At 46.9% G+C, this 9,876-nt stretch overlaps 1 long non-coding RNA gene and 1 pseudogene across 1 annotated transcript; one reads left to right on the top strand and one right to left on the bottom strand.

The window, feature by feature from the left end:
* Window positions 1-4,916: 4,916 nt before the first annotated feature.
* The window catches only part of LOC123972506, a 14,697-nt pseudogene continuing 9,737 nt past the window's right edge, over window positions 4,917-9,876 (bottom strand).
* LOC123972237 lies at window positions 7,051-8,519 on the top strand. Its single transcript, XR_006825386.1, has 3 exons — window positions 7,051-7,229; window positions 7,786-7,911; window positions 8,326-8,519. It is a non-coding gene; the product is annotated as an uncharacterized LOC123972237 (long non-coding RNA).

Here is a 9,876-nt window from a genome sequence, read left to right as displayed (position 1 = left end):
GACTGTGAGCCAGTGATCAGTTTGCCTTGTTGTTGGTTGTGTACCCCTGTGAATGACTTGAGTGTTTAAATCTGATCTGTTTGTTGGTTGCCGGCTTAAGTGACTCTTGTCAGTAAAAACCTTTGTGAGCTACAGAATGTAAGAGGCACCCTTTAAGGGGGAAAATTGTTTGTTTGGTTACACTACATTCCTGTACAGCATGTAGGTACTGACCTCCTTTTGTTAAGTGTTTTATTGTCAGTACCTACATAGCCTCCTTTTGTTGTGTTTTTTTTGAAGACCACTCATTTAATTAAACTTTGACTCAACCTGAATTCAGTTGTCCTTACCACCTTAATTTAACCCAAATACCTTGTTACTGCCCTACCCTAACGAGCTGGGTTGTAACACTGAGCTCCGCAGAGCTACGGACTTGTCTCTCCGAGTCACAAAGGAGACAGCCCGCGCCATTGGCCGCTCCATGTCGGCGCTAGTGGCCACGGAGCGGCACCTGTGGCTCAACCTGTCGGGCATCCAGGAGAGGGAGAAGACCTTCCTGCTCGACGCACCGGTCGCGACCTCTGGCCTGTTTGGCGAGGCGGTGGACGCCGTCGTCAGCAGGTTTCAGCATGCCAGGACGCAAGGGGAGGCGTTCCAACAGCATCTCCCGCGTCGGTCTGGGTCCAGGATGGCGACGGCTGCAGAGAGACGGTCCCAGCCGTCATCCAGCTCCTACTGCCAGAGCCAGAGGCAGAGTGTCTCTTCTAAGGGTCCCCCTCAGTGCACCGAGTATTCGAGGCGGCGCTCTCGCCCACAGCCCCGACCCCAGTCTCGCCGGGGTCGGGGGAAGAAGTCCTGAGAAGCCGCCCCCCCCCCCCGGTGTTGGGACAAGAAGTTCGCTCTCTGCTGGAGAAAGGGGCCATAGAACTCATTTCCCCGCCAGTCAGGGAGTCCGGGTTCCACAGCCGATACTTCATAGTTCCCAAAAAGGACGGAGGAGTGCGTCCGATTTTAGATCTGCGGTCCCTGAACCAATCTCTGAGGAGATTCAGGTTCAGGATGCTCACCATCCCCGCCATCGTCAGTCACATCCAATCCAAGGATTGGTTTGTCACGATAGATCTGCGAGACGCATATTTCCACATCTCCATCCGTCCCTCTCACAGGAAGTTCCTAAGGTTCGCCTTCGGGGGCGCGGTGTACCAGTATCGGGTTCTACCTCGCACGTTCACCAAATGCATGGATGCAGCTCTGGCCCCGATGAGGCTCCAAGGCGTCCGCATACTGAACTACATCGACGACTGGCTCATTTTGGCTCAGTCTCGGGATTTAGCGGTTCGGCATCGAGATGTCGTCATCGCCCACCTTCAGCGTTTGGGGCTGCGGCTCAACGCGAAGAAGAGTGTGCTGACGCCCGGCCAATGGACTACGTTCCTAGGGGTGGTGTGGGACTCAACGACAATGCAGGCCCACCTGTGGCCTGCACACGTCGGGTCCATTTTGTCCTCAGTGACCAGAGTGGAGCTAGGCCGCACCATCACTGTGAAACACTTTCAGAGGGTGTTGGGTCTCATGGCGGCAGTGTCCAGCGTAATCCCGTCTAGCCTGCTGCACATGAGAGCCCTGCAGTGGTGGTTAAAATCCAAGGGTAACCCCCCCGAGGGGAAATCTGTTCCGTCTGATACGGGTTACGAGCAGGTGCCTTCGTTCCCTGTCAGTATGGAGGAAGCCTTGGTTCCTGTCCCAGGGTCCCATGTTGGGAGCGTCATGTCGCCGGACAATTATTTCGACAGACGCCTCACTCGCGGGGTGGGGGCGAGAGGCAGGAGCATCATTTCTCTTGGCACATAAATTGCCTGGAAATGTTGGTGGTTTTCAGAGCTCTGAGGAGTTTTCCGCCCGCTCTCCGTGGTCGCCACGTCCTTGTCAGGACCGACAACACGGCGGTGGTGGCCTATTTGAATCACCAGGGGGGTCTGCGCTCGCGCCCGTTATGCAAACTGGCACATCAGATCCTCCTGTGGTCCCAGCAGAGACTGCTGTCCCTCAGAGCGATGTACGTCCCTGGGACCCAGAATCAGGGAGCAGACCTGCTGTGGAGACAGGGGCTGAGGCCCGGGGAATGGAGACTCCACCCCCAGGTGTTGGAGTTATTATGCGAAAGGTTCGGCCCCATAGATGTGGACTTGTTTGCGTCTTGAGAGACTACGCACTGTCCCCTGTGGTTCTCCCTCTCGCCCCCAGCCCCGCTGGGGCTGGATGCCATGGTGCAGACGTGGCCGGGGCTGCGCCTGTATGCCTTTCTCCCAGTCGCTCTGCTCCCGGGGGTTCTGGAGCGGGTCTGTCAGGACAGTATCAGCCTACTGCTAGTAGCCCCGTTTTGGCCGGCCCGAGTGTGGTTCTCGGACATAATGTCGCTCCTCGAGGGCCCACCATGGCAGGTCCCCCTGAGGAGGGACCTGCTGTCTCAGGCCAGGTCTTTCACCCTTGCCCCGCCCTGTGGAGACTGTGGGTCTGGCCCCTGAGTGGGCCCAGTTCCTTGAGGCGGGCTTGACGGCGGGAACAGTCGAGACGCTGCTCAGCTCCAGAGCCCCGTCCACGAGAAGGACGTACGGCCTGAAGTGGAATGTGTTTGCCACCTGGTGTAGAGAACGGGCGGTGGACCCAGTTACCTGCCCGGTGACTATGGTACTGGAGTTCCTCCAGGACCATTTCTCTGCTGGCCTTTCCCCATCCACACTCAAGGTGTATGTGGCTGCCATGGCAGCGTTCCACGCCCCTCTGAGGGATGGGCCTCTGGGGAGGCTTCCACTGGTCGTGCGCTTTCTCCGTGGAGCCCGGAGGATGAGACCCGTGACTCGTTCCAGGGTTCCCACTTGGGACCTGGCAGTGGTTCTCGAAGCGCTGGCTGAGGCCCCCTTCAAACCCCTGGAGTCGGCTGAGGCCAAGCACCTGACCCTTAAGATGGCCTTTCTCCTCGCAATCACCTCTCTGAGGAGGGTGGGGGATCTCCAGGCACTTTCGGTTTCTCCTCAATGCCTGGAGTTTGCCCTGGAGAGGGTCAGAGCCATCCTGCACCCCTGGCTATGTCCCTAAGGTTCCGTCCAGGTTGGCAGGGTCTACGGTGCTGCAGGCGTTTCATCCCCCACCTCATGTGACGGCGGAGGACGGGAGACTTCATCTGCTTTGCCTGGTCAGAGCACTGAGTATTTTCACTCTGAGGTCCTCCCGGTGGAGGAAAGCAGACCAGTTGCTGGTGTGTTTCAGGTCCCCCAAGGCTGGGCTGCCCGCTTCTAAACACATGATCAGCAACTGGATCGTTCAGACTATTTCCCTGGCCTATCAGGTGCGCGGGTTACCTTCACCTATGGCCGTAAGGGCGCACTCTACTCGAGGCATGGCGGCCTCTAGGGATTCGCTCCAGGATTGTGTGAGGCAGCTGACTGGGCCACTCCTCACACTTTCATCCGGTTTTACAGTCTGGACCTTCCTTCTGCACCCAGCACCCGTGCGCTCTCCTCTTAGTCGTGCCTATGGGTTACTGCACACTGGGGGGCAGGCGGAGGCTTCAGCGTGGCATAGTGGGTATTCTCGTTCCCATAGTGTCGTCACCGACGCAGTTCGAGTTCCCTCGATGGGGAACGTCTCGGGTTACATATGTAACCCTTGTTCCCCGAGAAGGGGAACAAGACACTGCGTCGGTCCGCTACACCTCACCCCGCCTGGAGTGCCTTGCTTCATTAGCAAAGAGCTAATGTGTCCGGTGTGCCGGCGTGCTTATATACGTCTCCAGTTACGCCGTCACACGCTACCGTTCTAGCAACGCCAATAGGATTGGAGTAGTTTCATTCATGATTTCAGCCCTGCCACGCCCAGAGGCGTTCCCATAGTGTCGTCACCGACGCAGTGTCTCGTTCCCCTTCTCGGGGAACAAGGGTTACATACGCAACCCGAGACGTTCACATAGGCTATAAGCAAGTTCACTCTAAGCTCACATAGGCTTACTGTGATGAACTATATTGATGCTGCTTCTATATTTTCCTTTGCTGGTGTTTTTGATGCGTGCTACTGCTGAGCCTGGGCAGTTAGATACAAAAAGGAGCGCACACACTTGGAGCTATAGAGTTTTAACACTGTGATCCTAACTTTACACTATAAAATAACACTTTAAATGATGACAATGTAGACCACCTTCGCTCTAATAATTAATGATAACAATTTAGGCTATAATACTCTAAAATTATTCACAACAATGTCAAAACTGATGAATAAACATCAGCTGATTGATTGATGACTGTTTTATTGTCTGAAGGGTGGCACACATCAATACAGATATATTTTGAGCTTTATGTGCATGCACACATACAGTAGATACATAAATATGCACTACACATGCGAAGTCGCATAGGAGCAAAACAAATAATCATGTGATGTATAGGGACAAAATGACAAGAACAGTGGAAGGATTAAAAGATTAAAGGACTTTATTATAATATGCTTTAAAAAGCCTTGAGTGCATTTCCATACAATGATTAATATTATGGATAATTCTTTCCATCACAGTCCAAATACAGTAAACACAAAACATTGATCTGACAAAATTGCTGCTTTCAAAGGCAGGTGTTATAACTTTTTATGAACTAAAAACTCAAAATATGGATAAAATTCACACATATTTTCTTTACAAATATTGTCCAGGACACAAAGTTAGCATGGCTGTAACTTAGACCATGGACATGGGTGGGGAACTTCCATGGAAAGTACGTGGGCGTTTCCCTTAATCTTAATTCTTTCACTTCCACTTTTTAAAAAATGGTCCGTGGTAATTGTGTATGCATCTAAAATCAGAAGTTACCAATACGTTTGACAGTCTAAATTTGATTAATTAAAAACCTTATATATTGTGAAAAAAGTAAAAGTGTGTTCTTCTGCACTACTACTACTTCTATTGTTAATACTATTCTACATCAAATAATAATATAACAAAATAAAATAATAAGATTTTTTATCTGCCTCTCTGTCTGTCCCTCCAGCAACATTCCCACTTCCTCAAACACATTCATTGTCATTCTCCACTAATCCACCAGAGGCTGTCAGAATTTCCATCCTTTGCCCATCACCTGACTGCCTCACCCAACTACAAAATGACCAACATACACCTTACACCTCCCAAGTGCACTTATGACATGGCTGAGGAATTAGAGTGGTCATCTAGTAATGCTCTCAAGGTTCCTGGTTTGATACCTAGCTCCTCCTGAGAGAGTGTTCAAGTGTCCTTGAGCAAGACACTGAACCCCTAACTGCTCCTAATGAGCAGGTTGGCACCTTGCATGGCAGCCAGTGCCATCAATGTATGAATGTGTGTGTGAATGGGTGAATGTTGTAAAGTGCTTTGAGTCAATAGACTAAAAAACGCCATATACATGCAGTCCATTTATCATTTACATATGTCTACACAGTCAACCAATAATAGATTTAGTGGATCCTTTCTCTAATTAAACTCATGCAGCACAAATAAAATAAATATATACAAAACACAACAATGAAATAGCAGTGATTGTGTGTTGTTGTGAGCCTCTGCCGCACTGCCTTACATGGTATCACCTGTGTCATCACATTCCAGTGTTGGTGTTTTCATTCGGGCACTGTTCCAATGTAACTGGACTTTCATTCACTTTTAAAGCACATATGTCTGCGCGTGCCTGAGGCATTTCATGCCCGTGAGTCTTGTTTGGTGATGCACTGATCTGGTTTGTTGGAGAACACAAAACCCTAATACTCTGTGAGGAGGGATGGAAACAGAAAGTATAATCTATTAGTAAGATTTAAATTCAGAATTTTTCATACATTATTATGCCGTGTGCAGAGTGGTGATTCTATTCAGGCTTAATAGGAATAATTTAGAGTAATCAAAAATATATAATAATTTTCACTTAGCTCATATGGTTACAATTCTCAGACTGTGTGAAACAACCAAAAAATGTCACATAAACTGTTTTATCTGCAGACATTTTAACTTTAGGTGTAACTATTTACATGAATACTGGCTGCACAGTGTTAGTCATACTGCTGTAAACTGAATGGAGCCATCTTTAAAGTTATTTGATAAACCCGCTTTTGCTGCTTCTGAAATTTCTGCTTTAAGTAAATCTCTTGGTGTTTCAAGCATTTCCTTATTAGTGCAAAACTAATTCACATGCATTTATTGGACCAAACCGGCAGGCGCTCTTCAAAGACTGAAATGTTGAATAGGAATTGGTAAACCAATTACATGACTTGAAAATATATTCGCTCAGTGGACAGTTAAGAATGAGGAAGACAAAATGTTTGACAAGAAAAGCTCTGAAGGAAACTCAGTGTCTCCCATGCCACAACACATTGGTTTCACATGACATTACCTGTCTCAGAGTGCCGGGTGTTATAGTCACAATGTAAAGCACCCACAGAGGAATAAGGAGAGTTGAGGAGATAGCAAAGAATATCCCAAGACTGTAATCCCACCAGGGGTACTGGTAGGTGTTGTACTTGAGTGGTGTAAACTTGATCAAAGAGATTAGCAGAGTGCACTGTGAAGAGAAATAATAATCCGCAACCAGTATTATCCATATCTGTATGTTAAGAATTATTCACACCAAAATATTTTGTTAAAAACATATTTTAAACAAATAATTTCCTCACATATCTGAAATATGGAAATTCAAATAGTTTACTCACCGTACAGACGGCTGGCGTGATGTATTTCCAGCAATATTTCATATAAGGTGAAGGCTGGTAGCCAATCATGTCCTTAATGTTTTCATAGTAATGATCAGCACCTTGGACACAGACATTTATTTTAGGCCATTTCTTTCATGTCTTCTTGGAGGTGCTGGGGATTTCAGAAAGGCTTGTTCCAGAGGTTAAAGGCAGGGTAAGCAAGTTGCTTCTAAAACACTTTTTGTCATATTTGTTGAAACTGTCTTTATACACCAATACATATTAAAAAGTTAGGTGCTCTGAAAAAGCGAGTATAAAAATCGGTTGTCTGTAGTCTTCTCAGGGCTGCAGTAAACACAGCCACTCATTGCTGACTGTCACTCTTGTGACCAGTTTTAGACACATTGCTGGAGCTGCCCACATGGGCGCACCCGGTCAGCTCTCTCAGACCGGAGGGTAATGTCTGTGTGGCTTTTCAACGATAGTGACTGACAACTGAGGAACATCAAGGGGCTGAAAAGTTACACCATGGTGGCTTTATTTCTGCTGGACAGGTAATCTGGCTTTTATCATTTTGATGGTAATAGTTACTTTCATCGCTAGGAAACGTAGTTATCTACTTAGCATACAGCTAACGGTTGCTAAGAGTGCAGGCTGGTGTAGGAGCCAGAGTAGAGATGATGAATTATATCTAGCTGTAGGTGAGCTGTTAACTAGGACAATGTAGTTGTAGACTGCGCCGGTTTAGTTATTTACCATCTAGGTTTATTATACTATGTTTACACCTATCTTTACCTTGTATCTAATCTGATTGTGTGATTATCTTGTGTCTGCAGGTGTTGTTTGACTGTATGTTACACTCTTAGACATGATGTAGCTGTGTGTTTGTAGTTCTGAGAATGACATTTCAACGTTAGTGTACATAAACAATGATGGCTAAAGGTCCCCAAGTATCTGTGTTTCTAGTATAAAAGCGACCTATAATAGTTTTGACATTGTTTGTAGCTAAACCTACTGTATGAAAACCTTTTACTGTAACTTGTGTTATGCCATTACTTATTTTACCAGAAGTAAAAAATCCTGTATGTTTTATTTCTACTGCGCCCTCAGGTCACCTGCAGTCTTCCAACACCCTGTGCTTCTCACCAGTATACGCTGATCGGACCATGCTGGCTGGCCTGGATTACAACCACCATGTCCACAGACCAGCCAGAGAAAAGTTGATGACACAATTCAGTATGCTGCATTATGAGTACTCTTGTGCATTTTACTCAATACATTTATAAGTGATGAGTCAAAAAATATTAAACAGTATGAGGAATACAGATAGATTTATTGTTATTGATTGCATTTTATGTGGAAATATTTTACTAATTACTCTATAAGAGAACAATGTCAGGTGTTACAAACTTTTCACTAAGCTTACCCTACTTTCTGTATTATCAGGTACAGCAAGGTGTACAACAAAAAGTCCAGGAAGTCGAGTCAAGTCAAGTTTATTTATAAAGCACATTTAAAAACAACCAGAGTTGACCAAAGTGCTTGACAAGTTATACAGAAAAAGACGTAATAATAAAAAACAAAAAATAAAAAAATAAAATCCATATATAAATAAATGGATAAAACTAGTGAAGCTTGTACTCATTGAAGGTGGAGAAGGACTACAGTTACATTGCAGACCTCCAGAGTGCCATCCTCCTAAGGTTGTCTACTACTGAGGAGATGCCTAGGAGCCATCTCAGGTTATCACTCTGACGGCTGACGTACTGCTGACGTACTGCGGTAAGCGTGTCGACTCATTTCCGTTTCCGATGCTTGTGTGTTGGTACCGTGTTGTGCTGCTCTCGCTAAATAACAGTTACATTTGTTAGATTACAGCAGCCAACTGTCCGCTAAACACTTATTCTTACAGTAATTTTGCCTAAGCACTCACAGTTCTTTCCATCTTTTAGTGACTGCTGTTCAATCTCATAGTTGTTCTAAAGTTTTGGTAGCCAACGCTACAGTACTTTAGCTTAGCCGTTAGCGACTTTAGCTTAGTAGCTAACGATGGCTTCTCCTTCTCCCTCTCTCTCTCTCCTACTTTCTCCTGCTCGGTGTGTCAGATGTTCAGTTACTCCTCTGCCTCCTTTAGCGGTAATGGTACGTGTAATAAGTGTAGTTTATTTGTAGACATGGAGGCGAGGCTCAGTGATTTAGAAGTCCGGCTCCGCACCTTGGTAGATCAGTCTTTAGCTACTGTAGCTAGCCAGTCCCCGGTAGTCGCTGCAGAACGGCCTGAGTTAGCCTCTTGTACCTGCCCCCCGGCATCTCCTGTGCAGCCAGGAAGGAGGGGTGGCTGGGTGACTGTCCGAAGGAGGAATAGTCGTAAGCATTCAAAGTCCACAGGGCACCATCAACCTGTTCACGTTTCTAACAGATTTTTCCCATTCAGCGACACACCGGCTGAGAAACCAACTCTGATCATTGGCAGCTCCATTTTGATAAACGTGAAGTTAGCGAAGACAGTGGCCATAGTTAAGTGCATCCCTGGGGCCAGAGCGGGCGACATTGAGTCTTATTTGAAACTGCTGGCTAAGGATAAACATAAATACAGTAAGATTGTTATTCACGTCGGCGGTAATGACTCCCGGATACGCGAATCAGAGGTCACTAAGATTAATGTTGAGTCGGTGTGTACATATGCAAAAACAATGTCGGACACCGTAGTTTTCTCTGGACCCCTACCAAATCTGACCAGTGATGACATGTATAGCCGCATGTCGTCATTCCGCCGCTAGTTGTCGAGGTGGTGTCCAGCAAACGATGTCGGCTTTGTAGATCATTGGCAGACTTTCTGGGGAAGACCTGGTCTGATTCGGAGAGACGGCATCCATCCCACTTGGGAAGGAGCAGCTCTCATTTCTAGAAATCTGGCCAAGTTTATTAGTCGACCAAATCCATGACAACCCAGAGTTGAGACCAGGAGGCAGAGTCGCAGTCTAACACACTTCTCTGCCCTTCTAATTCAGCAGTTACCCACCCAAAACCCTACGCAGAGTCGCAGTCTAACACACTTCTCTGCTCCTCCATTTCAGGAGTTAGTGAAAATCCTATAGTGACGGTGTCTGCCCCCCGACCATCGAAATTATTTAAAAAGGTAAACAGAAGAGGAGCTGTGCATAAAAACCTCATAAAAATTAAAACCACAAGAGCAATAGT

The sequence above is a fragment of the Micropterus dolomieu genome, linkage group LG06, assembly GCF_021292245.1.
Source record: "Micropterus dolomieu isolate WLL.071019.BEF.003 ecotype Adirondacks linkage group LG06, ASM2129224v1, whole genome shotgun sequence".
Lineage (NCBI taxonomy): Eukaryota > Metazoa > Chordata > Actinopteri > Centrarchiformes > Centrarchidae > Micropterus > Micropterus dolomieu.
The sequence above is the reverse complement of the archived record's forward strand: the minus strand, read 5'-3'. Positions and strand labels throughout refer to the sequence as shown.